Source organism: Balaenoptera borealis, assembly GCF_965194805.1.
Source record: "Balaenoptera borealis genome assembly, chromosome: 2".
Taxonomy (NCBI): Eukaryota; Metazoa; Chordata; class Mammalia; order Artiodactyla; family Balaenopteridae; genus Balaenoptera; species Balaenoptera borealis.
Window position 1 is genome coordinate 93554047 of NC_138867.1, and position 20574 is coordinate 93574620.

General features: G+C 41.6%; 1 protein-coding gene across 8 annotated transcripts in view; it reads right to left on the bottom strand.

Moving 5' to 3' along the window:
- The window catches only part of LOC309622501 (uncharacterized protein), a 152293-nt gene that overhangs the window by 28773 nt on the left and 102946 nt on the right, over nucleotides 1-20574 (bottom strand). The window contains exon 4 of one of the 8 annotated variants that reach the window (XR_014240919.1): nucleotides 4294-4442. The exons of the other annotated variants lie outside the window; for them this stretch is intronic. The gene's annotated coding sequence lies outside the window, so the exon portion shown is untranslated. The remainder of the gene's footprint in view (nucleotides 1-4293; nucleotides 4443-20574) is intronic. 8 annotated transcript variants of the gene reach the window in all.

Sequence of the window (20574 nt, forward strand, 5' to 3'; positions counted from 1 at the left end):
AAGACCCATATATATGCTGTCTACAAGAGACCCACTTCAGACCTAAGGACACATACAAACTGAAAGGGAGGGGATGGAAAAAGATATTCCATGCAAATGGAAATCAAAAGAAAGCTGGAGTAGTAATTCTCATATCAGACAAAACAGACTTTAAAATAAAGACTATTACAAGAGACAAAGAAGGACACTACATAATGATCAAGGGATCAATCCAAGAAGAAGATATAATGATTGCAAATATTTATGCACCCAACTTAGGTGCACCTCAGTACATAAGGCAAATGTTAACAGCCATAAAAGAGGAAATCAACAGTAACACAATAATAGTAGGGGACTTTACCACCCCATTTTCACCAATGGACAGATCAGCCAAAACGAAAATAAATAAGGAAACACAAGCTTTAAATGACACATTAAACAAGATGGACTTCACTGATATTTATAGGACATTCCATCCAAAAACAACAGAATACACTTTCTTCTCAAGGGCTCATGAAACATTCTCCAGGATAGACCATATCTTGGGTCACAAATCAAGCCTTGGTAAATTTAAGAAAATTGAAATCATATCAAGTATCTTTTCTGATCACAATGCTATGAGACTAGATATCAATTACAGGAAAAAAACTGTAAAAAATACAAACACATGGAGGCTAAACAATACACTACTAAATAACCAAGAGATCACTGAAGAAATCAAAAAGGAAATCAAAAAATACCTAGAAACAAATGACAATGAAAAACATGATGACCCAAAACCTATGGGATGCAGCAAAAGCAGTTCTAAGAGGGAACTTTATAGCAATACAATCCTACCTCAAGAAACAAGAAAAATCTCAAATAAACAACCTAACCTTCCACCTAAAGCAATTAGGAAAGAAAAACCAAAAAAACCCAAAGTTAGCAGAAGGAAAGAAATCATAAAGATCAGATCAGAAATAAATGAAAAAGAAATGAAGGAAACAATAGTAAAGATCAATAAAACTAAAAGCTGGTTCTTTGAGAAGATAAACAAAATTGATAAAACATTAGCCAGACTCATCAAGAAAAAAAGGGAGAAGAATCATATCAACAGAATTAGAAATGAAAAAGGAGGAGTAACAACTGACCCTGCAGAAATACAAAGGATCATGAGAGATTACGACACGCAACTCTATGCCAATATAATGGACAACGTGGAAGAAATGCACAAATTCTTAGAAAAGCACAACCCTCCAAGACTGAACCAGGAAGAAATAGAAAATATGAACAGACCAATCACAAGCACTGAAATTGAAACTGTGATTAAAAATCTTCCAACAAACAAAACCCCAGGACCAGATGGCTTCACAGGCGAATTCTATCAAACATTTAGAGAAGAGCTAACATCTAATCTTCTCAAACTCTTCCAAAATACAGCAGAGGTAGGAACACTCCCAAACTTGATCTACAAGGCCACCATCACCCTGATACCAAAACCAGACAAAGATGTCACCAAAAAAGAAAACTACAGGCCAATATCACTGATGAACATAGATGCAAAAGTCCTCAACAAAATACTAGCAAACAGAATCCAACAGCACATTAAAAGGATCACACACCATGATCAAGTGGGGTTTATCTCAGGAATGCAAGGATTCTTCAATATATGCAAATCAATAAATGTGATACACCATATTTACAAATTGAAGGATAAAAACCACATGATAATCTCAATAGATGCAGAAAAAGCTTTCGACAAAATTCAACACCGATTTATGATAAAAACTCTCCAGAAAGTGGTCATAGAGGGAAACTACCTCAACATAATAAAGGCCATATATAACAAACCCACAGCCAACATCGTCCTTAATGGTGAAAAATTGAAACCATTTCCACTAAGATCAAGAACAAGACATGGTTGCCCACTCTCACTACTATTATTCAACATTGTTTTGGAAGTTTTAGCCATAGCAATCAGAGAAGAAAAAGAAATAAAAGGAATCCAAATCGGAAAAGAAGTAAAGCTGTCACTGTTTGCAGATGACATGATACTATACATAGAGAATCCTAAAGATGCTACTAGAAAACTACTAGAGCGAATCAGTGAATTTTGTAAAGTAGCAGGATACAAAATTAATGCACAGAAATCTCTTGCCTTCCTATACACTAATGATGAAAAATCTGAAAGTGAAATTAAGGAAACATTCCCATTTACCATTGCAACAAAAAGAATAAAATACCTAGGAACAAACCTACCTAAGGAGACAAAAGACCTGTATGCAGAAAACTATAAGACACTGATGAAGGAAATTAAAGACGATACCAACAGATGGAGAGATATGCCATGTTCTTGGATTGGAAGAATCAACATTGTGAAAATGACTACACTACCCAAAGCAATCTACAAATTCAGTGCAATCCCTATCAAACTACCACTGGCATTTTTCACAGAAATAGAACAAAAAATTTCACAATCTGTATGGAAACACAAAAGACCCCGAATAGCCAAAGCAATCTGGAGAAAGAAAAATGGAGCTGGAGGAATCAGGTTCCTGGACTTCAGACTATACTACAAAGCTACAGTAATCAAGACAGTATGGTACTGGCACAAAAACAGAAATATAGATAAATGGAAAAGGATAGAAAGCCCAGAGTTAAACCCATGCACATATGGTCACCTTATCTTTGATAAAGGAGGCAAGAATATACAGTGGAGAAAAGACAGCCTCTTCAATAAGTGGTGCTGGGAAAACTGGACAGCTACATGTAAAAGAATGAAATTAGAACACTCCCTAACACCGTACACAAAAATCAACTCAAAATGGATTAAAGACCTAAATGTAAGGCCAGACACTATCAAACTCTTAGAGGAAAACATAGGCAGAACACTCTATGACATAAATCACAGCAAGATCCTTTTTGACCCACACACCTCCTAGAGAAATGGAAATAAAAACAAAAGTAAAAAAATGGGACCCAATGAAACTTCAAAGCTTTTGCACAGCAAAGGAAACCATAAACAAGACGAAAAGACAACCCTCAGAGTGGGAGAAAATATTTGCAAATGAAGCAACTGACAAAGGATTAATCTCCAAAATTTACAAGCAGCTCATGCAGCTCAATATCAAAAAAACAAAAAACCCAATCCAAAAATGGGCAGAAGATCTAAATAGACATTTCTCCAAAGAAGATATACAGATTGCCAAGAAACACATGAAAGAATGCTCAACATCATTAATCATTAGAGAAATGCAAATCAAAACTACAATGAAATATCATCTCACACTAGTCAGAATGGCCATCATCAAAATATCTAGAAACAATAAATGCTGGAGAGGGTGTGGAGAAAAGGGAACCCTCTTGCACTGTTGGTGGGAACGTAAATTGATACAGCCACTATGGAGAACAGTATGGAGGTTCCTTAAAAAACTAAAAATAGAACTACCATACGACCCAGCAATCCCACTACTGGGCATATACCCTGAGAAAACCATAATTCGAAAAGAATCCTGCACCCCAATGTTCATTGCAGCTCTATTTACAATAGCCAGGACATGGAAGCAACCTAAGTGTCTATGGACAGATGAATGGATAAAGAAGATGTGGCACATATATACAATGGAATGTTACTCAGCCATAAAAAGAAACAAAATTGAGTTATTTGTAGTGAGGTGGATGGACCTAGAGTCTGTCATGCAGAGTGAAGTAAGTCAGAAAGAGAAAAACAAATACCGTATGCTAACACATATATATGGAATCTTAAAAAAAAATGGTTCTGATGAACCTAGGGGCAGGACAGGAATAAAGATGCAGATGTAGAGAATGAACTTGAGGACAGGGGGAGTGGGAAGGGTAAGCTGGGATGAAATGAGACAGTGGCATGGACATATATACACTACCAAATGTAAAACAGGTAGCTAGTGAGAAGCAGGTGCATAGCACAGGGAGATCAGCTCAGAGCTTTGTGACCACCTAGAGGGGTGGGATAGGGAGGGTGGGAGGGAGAGGCCAGAGGGAGGGGATATGGGGATATATGTATACATATAGGTGATATATATATATAGCTGTATATTCCATTCTTTTCAGTGGTCTGTATGTTGTGTTTCCACAGAAGCAGAACCTGAGGGAAGGAAATGAGTGGAAGTGGTTTATTTGGGAGGTGATCCCAAGAAGCACTGGTAGGGGGAGAAAAAGTGAGGGAGGGTAGGGGAGGAAGGCAGTAAATGGTGTGGTTCGAGTAGGGTACTTGTGTGGGCAATAGGAACTCTGGGAGACAGTGTAGAACACATAGCAGAGTCAGCATAATTGAGAACAGAGGAACTGGATATTTACCCCTGGTTGTCAGTCACTGACTGAGCTTTACTGGAAGGAGGCATTACCTCCCCAGCACTTCTCTCTGCCCCACAAGAGGTCATGTGGGCTCAGCTGGTCAAAAACAAATCAAAACGCTCAGAGAGTTGTAGGTGCTAGCGATTGGAAACCTGAAAAGCAAACATGGCAACTGTGAATGCCGAGCGGGTGTGGGCAGAGCCCCGACAGTGTCGATAGATACCTTTGGTTTGGGATTTTTTCCCCAATTCACCCTGGAACTCGAATCCTTCATGTTTTCCAGAGAGAGTCAACACCATTGACTGCCCTGTTCTCTATTTTTTTCCTTTCTCTCCATGTCCATTTCCACGCATCCTCAGTCAGAAGATGAAAGAGATATACATATGTACTCAATATATTTCTCTTCAGATTGGTGAGAATCCTCAGGATTTTGTTGCCTATCTTCTACAGTTTCTGGGAGTGGAGTGAGGTTAGGAGCTGAGCTTTCCTGTGTATCTAGCTTCTATGCTCTGTTCTTGAAGCTGGTGCCCCTCCTAAGCCCTCCATACTGCCCACACAGCCTTCCAACTGCCCAGTTTTAGAAGTTTGTTGTGCTTCGGTTCAAAAATATATCCACAAATTCTTTGATATCCTCTCCCTAAAAGGCAGAGGCGCATTCCCCTCCCCTGGAGTGTAGGCTGAATTGTCTTCTAATGAATAGAATATGGTGGAAGTGAAGGTATGTGATTAGGTCATGAAAGGCATCCTTTCTCCTCGCTCCTCTCTCCCTCTCAACATTCGCTCGGAGGAAAGCCAACTACCCTATCGTGAGCACACTCAGCAGCCCGATGGACAAAGCCACACGATGATTCTGTGAACAGCCAGCAAGGAACTGAAGCCTCTGGACAAGAGCGTATGAGTGAGTTTGGAAGAGGATCCTCCATCCCCAGGCAAGTCTTTTTATGGGAAAACTGGAGCCACAACCACCCAGCTAAGCTGTTTCCAGATTCTTGACTCCCCAACACTGAAAAAAAATGTCGTTTTAAGCCGCCGAGTTTGGGAGTGATTTGTTAAGCAGCAAGAGATAAATAATAGAATTGATTAGGATTTTCCATTTCCTAGTTAGGTTCTTTTTGGTAAATTTGGAGCTGGCTTTTTTTTTTAATTTTTAAAAATTTACTTTATTTATTTATTTTTGGCTGTGTTGGGTCTTCGTTGCTGCATGCGGGCTTTCTCTAGTTGCGGCGAGCGGGGGCTACTCTTCCTTGCGGTGCATGGGCTTCTCAATGCGGTGGCTTCTCTTGTTGCAGAGCATGGGCTCTAGGCGCACGGGCTTCAGTAGTTGTGGCACACGGTTTCAGTAGTTGCAGCACATGCGCTCAGTAGTTGTAGCTCGCGGGCTCTAGAGCACAGGCTCAGTAGCTGTGGCGCACGGGCTTAGTTGCTCTGCAGTATGTGGGATCTTCCTGGACCAGGGCTCGAACCCGTGTTCCCTGCATTGGCAGGCGGATTCTTAACCACTGCGCCACCAGGGAAGCCGGGGGCTGGATTTTAAACTATTTTTTGCTCTCCTTTTTTTAAATATGCAATTTAAATTCACCATGTTAAACACCTTTGAAGTTAACTCTTTTGTCTTGAACGTGGCATAATATGTTAAACTTTGCTTTTTACTCCTTTCTGTTGTACGTAAGTCATAGGGGACCTAGGGAATCTTTTGTCACTTTATTTCTTGGACAACAGTGAAGGCGGAAGCTGTTCAGTATGTCTTTTCCCTTCACATTTTATCTATAAAGAGAACAAGGTAGGAGGTTAATACTTTTAGTTGACAGAGGTACTCTAACAAGTTCTAGACAAGGGAAGGCTTTGATGCCATCTCCAAGAATCTCTTCGCTTTTTTCTACCTGCTTCTAAAACTCCTCTTGGATCCTCTGGAATGTCAGATCCTTCAGTCACCAGCACCGCTACTGTCTTCCCTCTGCTTCAAGCTGATTGGAATTGATTGCTCTTCTGTATCACGAGGTTCATAGTCTCAATCTTCTCTGTTTGAAATCTCTAAGAAGTACTTTTCTCCTATAAAGTTCACAGTGGCACTTCTTTCTTAGAAATATTGCATGAAGGACATGGAACAAAGTGTGGAATCAGACAACTAGGGAGATTATGATTTCATGAATTTATGGTAGACTCTCTTCACACAGAAACTAAATAAAACAGATATTCCACTTGAAGCAACTCTTGCAACTCAGTTTTTATAATAACTTAAACCACTTTAAAATAAAAATCTTCTATTTTGAAACGTAAGAATTAGAGAATAGGGTCTCAAGCCAACCTTGATGACTTGAAGAAAAAATCTCCATTAGAAACACAAAATCATACATACTCTATGATACAAATCATGTGAAAAGTATGTGTATATGTGGAAAAAGATTAGGAGAACTAAAGGAATGTAAACAATTATTTCCTTTAGGCTGAGACATTATAGGTAAACTTTTTGAAACTGTGAAATCAAAATCTTTCCGGAAGAAAGAAATATAACTACGTATGCCTGGGTGGATTTCTGTAAACACTACAGAATTTCAAAAAGTAAACTGGGCTGGGTTATGAAGGAGAGAGAAAGAGACCATTCTTTCATTCTGGCTGAAGGGAGGCGTCTGAGCTGAGACTGCACCCCTACTGCTGAAAAACTCCCTCTGCTTCCTTTCCTTTCCAGCTCAACCCCATTTCACTATAGTCTGCTTTTCTTCTCTCTTGATAGAAAATCTCCAAATTAGTTGAGAGTTGATTATTTTGTCTGAACAAAAATAATGATAATAACACTTCTAAAAAAATGAAGTCTGATAAGTCCCAATTTAGAAATCAAACCAACCAGGCGGCATCTCAGGGGCTGAGGCTGCTGTCACCTTTGGCTCTTAAGAAATGACAGCCTGCATCCTCCTCCCATGTCTGTGACTCTCTGAGTGTGGAAATGACCTAAGGGAAGCAGCAAATCAGGCTGTGCAGCAGTCTTACAACTGGAAAAAATAAGTAGGCCTGCTTATTAGGTCTGTCTATAAAACTGATCTGTTACACCCCATTCATTAAAAAAGGTAATAAGCACCACAGGTTACATTACAGATGTGCATGTGGTTAACTTTAAAAATGTGACTATCTCCAGAAGGAATTACATTTGGAGAAGGGCCAGTTGCTGGGCCAGGTCAAACTGCTTCCATCCGCCCTGGGAACTGCTGAGCACCGATCTCTTATGCCAGGTTTTAGCATTGGAGTCAGCAAGGTCTTTATCATCTCTTGGCAAGCAGAGAGGGGGCGGAGGTGTACATCGGACCAGAGGCGATAGATCTCTATCCAGAGGACCCAGCCCTGACCTTGGTGCTTGAGTAGAAGTGACCTTGCCGAAGGCTAGGTTTGTTTTTGTAGTCTTTTTCATTTTTTACCTAATTTTTTTTTATCAGTCTATCTCCCTCCTCTGGAATGTAAGCTCCATAAGGGTAGGGAATGTTTGTTCATTGCCACATCCCCAGCATGAGAGTGCTAGAAAGTGGTTTGGTCAGTGTGTCCAGGCTGGGTAGGGATGACACAGGGGAAGGAGTTGGGGATAGGGGTGGGGTAAAATCTGGGTCAGAGAAATTAGATGTTTTCCAGAGATTGCCAGGGCCACGAGTCAGAAATCATCACCAAGAGAAGCCAAGGACAGAGCTTAGGTAGGTTTAGGGTGAGGCCTGAGGCTCTGCATTCTTAACAAGCTCCCAGATCATGCTGATACTATTGGTCCAGGGACAACATTTGGAAGAGCAAGATTCTAAATTCAGGTCTGCTATGGACTACAGCAGAAACCTCCGTGGAGGAGCCTGGGTACGCTGTGATGAGTGGGAGACAAGAGTGAAGACCTGGGCAGGGTGATGGCCACGGTGGGTGTGTGAGCAGCTCGGGGCATGGGCAGTCGGTGTGCAGCCTCAGCTCTGGCTTTGTTAGCCCCTGGCTTTGGGAGAGGTGAGGTCTTTTATCTTTTTAGAAATAACCTGCCGCTCATTTTCTTATGCCCCATTTCATGCTGTGACCTGACTCCTGCTACAAGGGCGGAGTGGTTAAGGGACCTGGGTGTGGGGAGGGACGTGCATAGGAAGTTCTCTGAAGTACCCCATTCTCTTTGCCCTCCCATCTTATCCTTCACCTTCATCTTATCCTTTACCTATGCACAGTGCTCAGAGCACTGGGCTGAGATATAGTGAGGTGAGTGGGAGGAGCCCTGAACTTGAGTCAAAAGATTGAACTGAGTCCTGGCTCTGCTGCTTATGGGGTGGCCTTGGACAAGTTGCATAACCACAGTGGCTTGCAATTTCCTCAACCATAAAATGGGTTTAGTAAGACCTGCTCTGAGTGTCTCATGAGAGTATTGTGAGGATTGAGTTAATGTGTATGAAACAAGAGTTATTACATCAGTGACGTTGCTCCCTTTGCCCTTGACTTTGGGTATACCTTGAGTGTCTTGAAATGAACAAGTCACTCAAGTAAGTGTTTCTACTGCTAGCCTTGACCAGGACATATAACAGGTGACTTGTTTCTGTAAAGGTCATTTACATTTGGAGTGTTTTAAAAGTTTACTTCATCTATTTCTTCCCTCAGGAAAATCTCTGTACTCTGCATGATAGAATCCTTACTCATCTTTTTAAAAGTCTACATAAATACTGTAATCACTTTAAAGTCACTGGTAGGAAAAATAGGTTTCTTCAAGACTCCATCATTTGCTACAAAGGGTAAAAGATGACCTTGTCTGAAATACAGGGTGTAATTATTTCAGATTCTGAAAAAACTGTTCTTTGAACAGTCCATGCCTCTCCTTTGCTTGTTTCTTTTAAAAGAACTGCAAGCTCTAGTGAGAAGGATGCCACAAAAATAGAAATGCCAATCTCTAAGGATCTCAAGGCACTTGCAAAATGATAAATAATTAATTTTCACAGCATCCCTGATATGATTAATCTTGTTTTAGAGATGAAGCAAGGGAGGCCAAAAGAAGTTAAGGGACCTGCCCAAGGTTATAAGCAGCCAAGCCTGGAATAGAAGCCAGACTGGCACTCAGGGCTTCTAACAAAAAGGTTTAGTTTAGTACATTTACTGAGCATGCACTATATCCTAGGTACCATGGGGACTGTATCATCTAGGAGTTCATGATCTAGTGGGGAACACACACACACACACACACACACACACACACACTCCCCTAATATAAAGCAAACAGCAATGAATACTATAATTAGATACCAAAAGTATATAAAAGTAGAAGAGGAGAAAAATTAATTATGACTCAGGCAGAGGGGGAATTTGGGAATGTTTTTATAGAGGAGATGAGATTTGACCTGAGGCTTGGAGAATGGGTTGAGCATTGATAGAAGAACATAGGAGGGGAAACAAAAGGACATCACTCCAGGCTGGCCATTCAGGTTTGAGTCAGTAACCAGGGTTTGGAAAGCAAAGGAGACATTCTTACAAAACAGCAAGTAGAACTGGGTTATATGCAGAGTAGGGATCAGATTGCCAAGGATCTTGAATTCTAAATCGAAGAGGATGGATTTTGTTAGCCATGATGAGCCATCAGTGGCTTTGGGGGTAGGGAAGATATAAGGTATCTGTTCTGATAGGAAGGTTACTATGGCACCGATATGTAGGATAAACGAGAAGAAGGAGAAATAGCAGGCAGGAAACCAATAGTAACTTCTTCCAGTCATTGAACAAATGTTTGTGGGATATTTTATTATTATTGTGTGCCAGTTGTAATGTTGGGCACTAGGGATACCAATACAAAAAAGACATACCCTCTGCTGCTAAAGTGAAGCAGTGCTTACAGAACAGCCCAAGAAGTGCTGAGAGTGGTAGGAATAGGGTGCTGTGGAAGCATGGACAGGGCCATCTAAATGAGGGAAGACTGGGTGGGGGCAGGGAGATAAATTACGAGGTTGGGATGAACATATACACACTACTCTATACAAAATAGGTAAACAACAAGGGTCTACTGTATAACACAGGGAACTATATCTTGTATATATCTGTGTCTTGTACAGGGAACTATACCTTGTAATAACCTATAATGGAAAAAAATCTGAAAAAGAATGTGTGTGTGTGTGTGTGTGTGTGTGTGTGTGTGTAACTGAATCACTTTGCCATACACTTGGAAATAACACAACATTGTATATTAACTATACTTCGATTTTTAAAAACTGCAAAAAAAAAAAAGAATCTCTAAACTCAATAACTAAAAATAATATAAATAAATAAATAAATAAATAAATAAATAAATAAATAAATAAATAAATAAATAAATGAGGGAAGACTTCCTGGAGGAAGTTTCCCTCTAGCTAAGTCTGAAAAATGAATGGGGATTGGTAGGTGAATGAGGCATGGAAGCACATTCCAGGTAATGGCACATGAGAGGTACGAATCAGGATGACAGGTTCAGGGAACAAGGGGCTCTGTGTGACTGGGTTGAAGTTGTGTGTGATGGTGAGGGAGGAGAAAGCTGGGAGATGAAGCCAGAAGGCCAGTGAGTCTGGAGCATGAGAGGTTGTGTGTGTTGGTTAAGGGCATGAACTTCATCCTGAGAGCCTGTGAAGGACTTCTAAGTAGAGGAGGTACTGTATCAGACCATTTAAGTGCTATTGAAATCATTCTGGTGAGACATTATAGGGCTTGACCTAGGTCAGTGGGCAGGTGGTGAGACTAGAGAGGACTTTATCATTTGGATGGAGAGTTTAGACTAATGTACAGAATGAGATTAAAAATCAAGGTGAGGTATACTTAGTGAGATTAGTCAGACAGAGAAAGGCAAATATATATCACTTACATGTGGAGTCTAAAAAATAATACAAATGAATGTACACTTAGAAACAAACTCACAGACATAGAAAACGAACTTATGGCTACCAAAGGGGAGAGGGAAAGGGACAAATTAGGAGAATGGAATGAAGAGATACAAACTACTATACACAAAATAGATAAGCAACAAGGATTTACTATAAAGCACAGGGAACTATATTCAATATCTTGTAATAACCTGTAATGGAAAATAATCTGAAAAAAAATAACTGAATCACTTTGCTGTAAACCTGAAACTAACACAATATTGTACAATATTGTAAATCAATTATAATTCAATAAAAAAGGAAACAGAAAGAAAGTCAAGTTGAGGTAAAAGGCTGAATTATGGATGGATGTCAAGGGCTCTGGGATTTTGAAGAGAATAATGTGAAGCCTGGCATATACTGGTAGGCAGGGCTCCAGGAAGGGGTAGGGCCTGCACTGAGGATGGTGTTCCAAGTAAGGACAACAGGGCAGGTGGAAAGAGGCAAGGTCAACTTCCATAACCATGAGAAGAAAGGGCTGCATCAGTGGAGAGCTTGTTTTATCATATGGACGGTAGTATGGTAGGGCTGGTTTATAAAAGACTTTAGAAGGAGCAAGACTAGATGAAATAAGCAAGAAAGAGACATTGAAAACTTTTGAACACAGGAGTGATCTAATAAAAATGACATAACTTGAGGGAGTTATGGGATGGCCAACTTTTGAAGGTTCTTGGGGTGACTTAGGAGATGGAGAGCGTCTCTTAATATCCTGAAAATCTGGCTGCAAGATGTGGATCCTTTCAACTTCTCTAACTATATGATCATATCTTCTCGGGGGATGGCCATGAAATAAATCTTTTTCTGTCACCACCAATAAAAATCTTAGAGTATTAGCCATCACTGGCTAATCTAAACTGAACAGTTGCTAGAAGAGAAGGACTACTTCTGGAAACCTAACCTCCTAAGGTGTAGAGCACTCAACTTCAGTGAAGAAAGACCCTGTGTCTCTAAGTGAATTTTTCTGGGACCACTCTGTGTATCCCTGATGAACTACTGTGTACAGATGCCAACAGAGTGGCAACTTTAAACCTGAGTGATTATAGCAAGGCTCAACAGCTAAACAAAGAAAGCTAAAGGCTACATAAAAGAGCAACAATTTGACATAAATCACAGCAATAATGTTTTTGGATCTGTCTCCTAAAGTAAAGGAAATACAAACAAAAATAAACAAATGGGACCTAATTAAACTTAAAAGCTTTTGCACAGCAAAGGAAACCATCAACAAATGAAAAGACAACCTACTGAACAAGAGAAAATATTTGCAAATGATGTGACCGATAAGGGATTAATATCCAACATATATAAACAGCCCATACAACTCAACATCAAAAAAACAAACAGCCCGATTAAAAAATGGGCAGAACTGAATAGACATTTTGCTAAAGAGGAAATGCAGATGGCCAACAGGCACATGAAAAGATGCTCATCATTGCTAATCATCAGGGAAATGTAAATCAAAACCACAGTGAGATATCACCTCATACCTGTCGGAATAGCCATTATCAAAAAGTCTACAAATAATAAATGTTGACAAGGATGTGGAGAAAAGGGAACCCTCGTACACTGTTGGTGGGAATGTAAATTGGTGCAGCCACTGTGGTAAACATTATGGAGATTCCTCAAAAAACTAAAAATAGAGCTACCATATGATCCAGCAATCCTGCTCTTGGGCATATATCCAGATAAAACTCTAACTGGAAAAGATACATGCACCCCAATGTTCATAGCAGCACTATTTGCAATTGCCAAGACATGGAAACAACCTAAGTGTCCATCAACAGAGGACAGGATAAAGAAGATGTGGTATATATATATATATACACACACACACACATACATACATATATACACACAATGGAATACTACTCAGCCATAAAAAAGAATGAAATTTTGCCATTTGCAGCAGTGTGAATGGACTTGGAGGGCATTATGCTAAGTGAAATAAGTCAGATAAAGGAAGATAAATACTATATGATATCACTTATATGTGAAATCTAAAAAAATACAACAATCTAACGAATGTACCAAAAAAGAAGCAGACTCACAGATATAGAGAACAAACTGGTGGTTATCAGTGGGGGGGGGGGGGAGGGGCAATATAGGGGTGGGAGAGTGGGAGGTGCAAACTGTTGGGTGTAAGATAGGCGCAAGGATGTATTGTACAACATGGGGAATATAGCCAATATCTTGTAATAACTGTAAATGGAAAGTAACCTTTAAAAATTGTATTAAGTAAAAAAAATTTTATTTTAAAGGAAGGCAATAAATAAGAGAAAGACAAAGTCAAGAGGAGAGTTTAGAAATTGACTAAGTGTATAGATCTGTGACCTCGCGACCTAGGAAGGGTAGGCCTATGGTGGTGAGATTCTTAAATCATGGCTAAGACTTGAAGAAAGAATAATATATCTGTTATGGGCTGAACTGTGTCCCCCCAAAATTCATATGTCAGTGTCCTAATCCCCAGCACCTCAGAATTCAACTGTACTTTGAGATAGGGTCTTTAAAGAGGTAATTAAAGTTAAATGAGGTTATTAGGGTGGGCCCTAATCCAATATGACTGATGCCCTTCTAAGAAGAGATTAGGACACAGACACACACAGAGGGAAGATCATATGAAGGCAAGGATGAAGATGGCCAGCTACAAGCCAAGGAGAGGCCTCAGAATGAAACCATCTCCGTTGACACCTTGTGCTTATACTTCTAACCTCCAGAGTGGTTTAAATTTTTGCTGTTTTGAGTCATCCAGTCTGCATTTTGTTATGGCATCCCTAGAAAATTAATACAGTGCTCTAGAAAACTAATACAATAGTTCCCTTGGGGCTAGAAGAACTCAAGGACTTGGACCAGAGCCAGAAGTACAGCAGACTGGAAAGCAAGGTAGGAAGAGAGAGGCCAGGGCAGACGGAGGCACACAGATCTAAGGATCTCTGAGTGAGACGTCTCTCAGACAAAGTATTTAGTTTCTGCCTTGAGTCATCTGCTGGTTTTTAGGAGTAGCTTGGTTGCACTTGGGATGCCTGGCCTGAGGGTGTGTGCCTTTTGTGATTTAATGCTGATGAAAGATATCAGAGACGATGATAGTTCTACATCCTCAAATTATCCCACTTCTGAGCAGCATTCAAAACAGTTGACCACCCCTTCCTTCTTGAAACTCTCTCCTCTCTTGGATCATGAGTTTCCTCTATTTCTGCTGGCTACTTTTTAATTTCATTTGCTGCCTTTTTTTTTTCTTTCTCTACCTAAATTCTAAACGATGGAGGTCCTCAGGGCTCCATCATGGATCCTCCTGTCTTCTCTGCCTACCTGATTTCTCCCGGTGAACTCATCCAGTCCCTTGGTTTAAACACCGTTTATAAACAGATGATCCCAAATCTACATTGCTGGCGGCTCCCTTGAGCTCCTGACTCATGTAAACAAACGCGTACTTGATGTTTTCCCCCTGGACGTCACACAGACATCTCAGACTTTGTGAGTACAAAATTATACTTGATTTTCCTGCTCAATCTTGTTCCTTTGCCCATCCTTCCATTCTCAGTTACACATTATCACCATCCATTCAGTTGCTCAAGCCAAGTCATCCTTGATCCCTTCCTTTCTCTAACGCAATCCATCAGCAAGTACAGACCATTCTACTTTTAAAACATATCCCAACCTGTCCATCTCCTTTTATCACCTCTGCCAACATTACGGTACAAGCCACCATATTTTGTTGCCTGGACTACTGTTAGAGCCTCCTGCTTTGCACATCTACTAAACCCAGTCTGCACCCAGAACCATGGAGTATAACATTCTCAATTCTGCATAGTCCGCTCCCATCCTGCAATTCCAGCCTCATCTTGCTTTACTCTCCTCTTTGCCCACTCCCTTTAAGACCTTTTTTCAGTTCCTCTAATGTGTGTGTATCTTAGATTGAGTTCCTTTGAAATGACTTAGGGGCAAATTGGTAGTGGGGGGCAGGTCAGTGATCCAAAAGGAGTGAGGGCATGAGAAGAATGAGAAGGAAAAGGAGGGGAAAAAACAAAGAGCACAGTTTTGGAAATTGCTGTGGTGAGCAACATGTCTCTCTTTTGCTGGGACCTCCTGAGAAGTGTACAGAACGTCTCCCAGTGATGTTTACCTAAAGGAGGGGAGGCTGAGACATTTGTGGACCAGCTCCTGTGCCCCGCAGTTGAGGGTTGCCTGGCTGGGGTGGGAGTAGGGGACAGCATTAATACCCTGGCATTTCTAGGCTGCACTTGTGCCATTATCAGAGAAAGAAGAAAAATGCTCAGATGCTTGAGGTGGGTGGCTGTCAGATGGATGTGAGTCTGAGCTGTCAGGGACCGTCCACCATAGCTGTGGCTGAAACAGAGGAGGGCTGAGAGGATGTAACATGGGGCACCAGAGGTGTCTCTGACTCCAAACGCTTTCTTGCATTGGTGACTTTGTATATGTTGTTCCCTCGGCTGGCCTTCACCTCCTTCCTCCTTTGTGAGTAACTGGATCCCTTCCACAGCCTTAGGTCTCAGCTTAAATATCACTTCTTCAGAGTTGCCTTCCCTGATTTCCCAGTCTAAATTACGTCTCCTTTGGTAGCCTTTCTCATAGCACCTTCAGTGCGTGTGCCAGGAGCTGTGATTCTATATTTGTGTATTCGGTGTTGTATCTGTCATTCACACAAGAATGTTCTTCTCTGTACACCCAGTGCCTGGCATTAGACCTGGCACACAGTAGGTGCACAACTGACAAATGAATGAAGAAAAATTATAAACCTAAATGTGTATCCCAGAAACCTGTCTCAAGTCCTTCTTTTGGCAGCAAAGGCAGGGAGCCTGGTTCTCCATCAGCCTGCATCGCTGCTGGAAGAGTTCAGGTTTCCCGGGCAACAGTTGGACAATAGTGGGAGGAAATTTAAGGACAGCAGAGAAAAACAGGGAAGGATTCAACAAATATTTGTGGAGCTTCCACTGTGGGTTAAGCCTGCCTAGGTGAAGGGGATACAGAACTAGTGAAGACACAGTACCTCTTAAGGTGGTCATGGGGGCAGTCATAGGAACGTATAAGTGGCAAAGTGATTGGAAGACAGTAAATACCAAGCAATGTGAGGCCGTATGGTGATGAAAGATGCAACTAGATGGTTCTGAGGAGGCTTCCAGCCTTTTAATCAAAGGCATTCATAGTCAAGTGGGGCCAGACCAGGGGGGGTGTGAGCATCTGAGGGAGATTCTTGAACTATTTAAACTCAAGGGGTACTGAAAATAGTTTTGCTCACAACTCTCCAGGGCTGCCCAGCACTTTGGAAGATGGTTTCAGATATAGAGTGCAGCTGTGCCATTCCCAAGCCGCAAGGGAGAATGTTGGTTCCCTGCCACTTTCTCTGTGGTAAATGAGTAGTCATGTAGGGTTAAAATGGGCCTACTCTCTTTAGTCTAAACTTTCATGATTTAATACATTTCTTTTTTGTGGCAATAGCCAAAAATGAGTGGTAACATTGAATAAAATTTGATGTAATTTATCTCTAAACTTGCAACTCAAAAAGTACATGTTTATATCAAAGATATTCTGTGGTAACATTTGCTTTAACACAATATCTATCTATCCCGTATCTACCAGTACGGGAGCTGAGTGGTAGAAAGACCCTGAGAATTGAACTCCTTCATCACAGTCCCAGGTCTCTCCTAAAACCACTTCTCCTAAACTACTTCTAAGTGTAGATGCTCCATTCATGTCTAAAGTGTTCAGAACTTCTCAGGAATTCAAAGAGACAACATTCTGAAGGCACTGGCAGGTCACGAAGGGTAGTGGAATGCGCCAGGATCTGGGAACTGGGAGACCTGGTTTCTAGTTCAGGCTCTGCCACTACCCAGCTGTGCAGCAGTGAGCACCAACCCCTCTGGTCTGTTTCACCACCTGTGAAGTGTGGCCTGGCTTTTCGGATCTAAATGCACAGGGAAAACATGAGAGGCAGGACACTGTGTTCGGGCCTTAGAGCCAGACTATCTGGATTCAGATCCATGCAAATCAAAGCCACTTACTAGCTGTGTGACTTTGGGCAAATTACTTATCTCTCTGCCTATTTTCTCATCTTTAAAATGAACTAATGGTAGTTTCTGTGTCATAAGATAGTTATGAGGATTAACTGACTTTCTGTACATGAAAAACACCAAGTAAGAACTATCCAAGGGCTTCCCTGGTGGCGCAGTGGTTGAGAGTCTGCCTGCCAATGCAGGGGACACGGGTTCGAGCCCTGGTCTGGGAGGATCCCACATGCCGCGGAGCAACTAGGCCCGTGAGCCACAATTACTGAGCCTGCGCGTCTGGAGCCTGTGCTCCGCAACAGGAGAGGCCGCGATAATGAGAGGCCCCGCGCACCGCGATGAAGAGTGGCCCCCGCTTGCTGCAACTAGAGAAGGCCCTCGCACAGAAACGAAGACCCAACACAGCCATAAATAAATAAAATAAATAAAATAGTGTTTAAAAAAAAAAAAAAAAACTATCCAAGTTTTCGCTAATATTGCTCATTGTAGGGCTTCCCTGGTGGCGCAGTGGTTGAGAATTTGCCTGCCAATGCAGGGGACACGGGTTCGAGCCCTGGTCTGGGAAGATCCCACATGCCGCGGAGCAACTGGGCCCGTGAGCCACAATCACTGAGCCTGCGTGTCTGGAGCCTGTGCTCCGCAACAAGAGAGGCTGCGATAGTGAGAGGCCCGCGCACCGCGATGAAGAGTGGCCCCCGCTCGCCGCAACTAGAGAAAGCCCTCGCACAGAAACTAAGACCCAACACAGCCAAAAATAAATAAATAAATTAAAAAAAAATTGCTCATTGTAGCACTGTTTGTAACAGAAAACGCTGGGCATAACCTAAGTACCCATCACTAGGGGACCAGTTACATAGATTATCAAACAAAGAATGAGGCACAGCTTGCATGTTCTTATTGAAGATCTCCAAGTCACTGGTTAATTGAAAAAAGCAAGGCACAAACCAGGGAAGAGACTGCTGCCATGTGTGTGAGTTCACCTTTAAAGAACACATATGGATAGAACTGGGCTAGTGTGTACACAGAATTTCTAAAAGGACATAGAGAAACTCTTAACAGTAGTTATATCTCAGGAGGAGACTAGGTGGGGGCAGGTTAAGAGGGACTTAACTTTCGATTTATGCCCTTCTACTTGAATTTGTTGCCCTGTGTGTGAGTGTATTTTTCAAGAAATAAGCTAGTTAAAAACAAAACAAAAAACGATAATGCTTGCTTTGTCTGTCTCAGAAGACCATTTTGAAAAATGTGAGATAATGTATCTAAAAGCATAGTGAAAATTGGAAAATGCTACATCAATGTAATGCATTATTAAAATAAGAGTGTTTGGCCTACAAGATCTAGAAGCCCAAAATGTACATGGTTGCTGAAATAAATCAGTGTGGCTTTAGAGTATTTGCCTAACAATGGTAACTTTCACAGTAGTATTAACAATAGTATTGACTAATGATAGTAAGTAGTATTGGGGTATTAGCAGCACCATTAGAGTAGTATTAGTAGCACCCAGGGTTCCAGAACTTTTCTTTCAGAAATCAACTTATTTTTCCATTTAAATAAAGGGTAAGGATCCCTCCAAGACTTTTTTCCTTTGGAGTTCTAATTATTTTGCAGCTTTGGAAAAACAAATCCAATGTTAAATTTTACAGTATTTTAAGTATTTTTTCCTTCCTCCCAAGATGTATAACCATTAAGAAAATGTTCCCACATGAGATACCTTGCATCTTTCATTAGATATCCAACTGGTGAAAGAGATTTATCTAAATTGAAACTTAAAAAAAAAATTAAAATCAGTAAGAAATTAAAAGTCAGGTTAATGTCTAAGGTGAGGATTATATGTATAAGTGTTTTGAAACCAGGCCTGGAGAAGAGAAACCAGGTGGGGATGAAAATGATGAGAAACCCTCCCTTCCCTGTCTCTCATTTCCCACAAAGTGGAAATTTTGAGTCAACCTTAAGAAACACAGAGTTCCTGCCTTGTGGCTCGATTGTGAAAAAGGAGGTTGTTTAATTGTGTACATTGATTCCACACAGCATACACAAGAATGATCCTCAAGACCTCTCTGCACTGGGGTTTGTGAGCCTGGACACACAGCTTCAGGTTACCCGCTTTCCAGGCACAGGCCCTTTGGAACAGCTCCCAAACGTGAGCTTTCTCTTCCCTGTGCAATTTTGCAAGCAGGCTATCTCAGCTCATTCACCAGCCCCCAGCACTTCTGGTTTGTGGTTTCTAAGCACCCCCTAGGGTCCCTGACAACTCAGTTTCCATCTCACAGACCTTTGATTAGAAAGCTGCAGTGTGGCTTTGTGTACACCGCTGGTCCCATCCATCCGAACAGTTTCAAGTCTCAGGGGCCGTCCACTGGGAGCCGTGCTGGAGTGCTGCCTCTTTCCCACTCCTTCCCACATCCTAGAGAAAGAGAAGTACATCTAGGGCGACTCCATTTTCCTCCCCACTGCAACCCTCTAAACTGGATTGCAAAGAGTTGCTTTCCCCCAGCAGAGGACTCTGCTGGTCATCCTGATTTCTTCGGTTGCCTGGAGGGCAAAATGCAGAAATGCTCATAGTTCATCCACTCTTTCCTGTTTCTCTCAGAAAAGCCCTCTTCCATGCAGTGGCTGCTGGGTGCAGTGACTCTGGCCCCTAGCTGCTCTGGGCAGCTTCTTACCTCTCCTCCCTGCCAAGGCCCCGACCATTTCTGCCTGCTGAGCTGCATGTCACAAAAACCTTAATCTCTCCAGATTTGGAGAGAAAGATTCGGATGCTGGAAGTAAAGTTATAAAGCATTCCTTTCCCCCAGTGACACAGGAATTCAATCACATGATCCTGCTGGTGTTTGGGAAAGGTGGCTGTAAGAGAGGAGAGCACTTGGGATGAGGCTGTGTTCCTAGGCACAGACTGCCTCTCTGGAGAGCCAAGGGAATGCCTTCACCACAGTTGCCTAAAGGCAAGAATGGAAACAAAGAAAGCTCTGCCCTGGAAAAACAATTGGCTATTGGGCTCTGATTTTGACAGGGTTCTTCCCCCTTCTACTATAGCCCCCAGGACCACAGCTCCGGCCCCCCAATCCAGAGCAGACATTCCTGCAGCCTGGGTAGCTGGGCAAGGAGACTGCCAATGAGCAATGACAGGCAGCAGGGGACAAAGGTCTAACGTTTAATTCCTTTGTCCACTTTTGGGGGGCAAATTGTGGACAAGTTGCAAAAATATATAACAAGGTCAACATTTAGGCTTTGAGGTCACAGAGATAATAATAAGTGATACTTTATAGTGCTCTCCAGCACCAGACACTGTCTTAAGTTTGTTAATAGTAAGTCATTTCATCATTAAAATAACCCTTGAAAGTGGTTGGTTTTATTACCATCCTCATTTCACAGTTGTAGAAACTAAAACTTGGAAAGGTTAA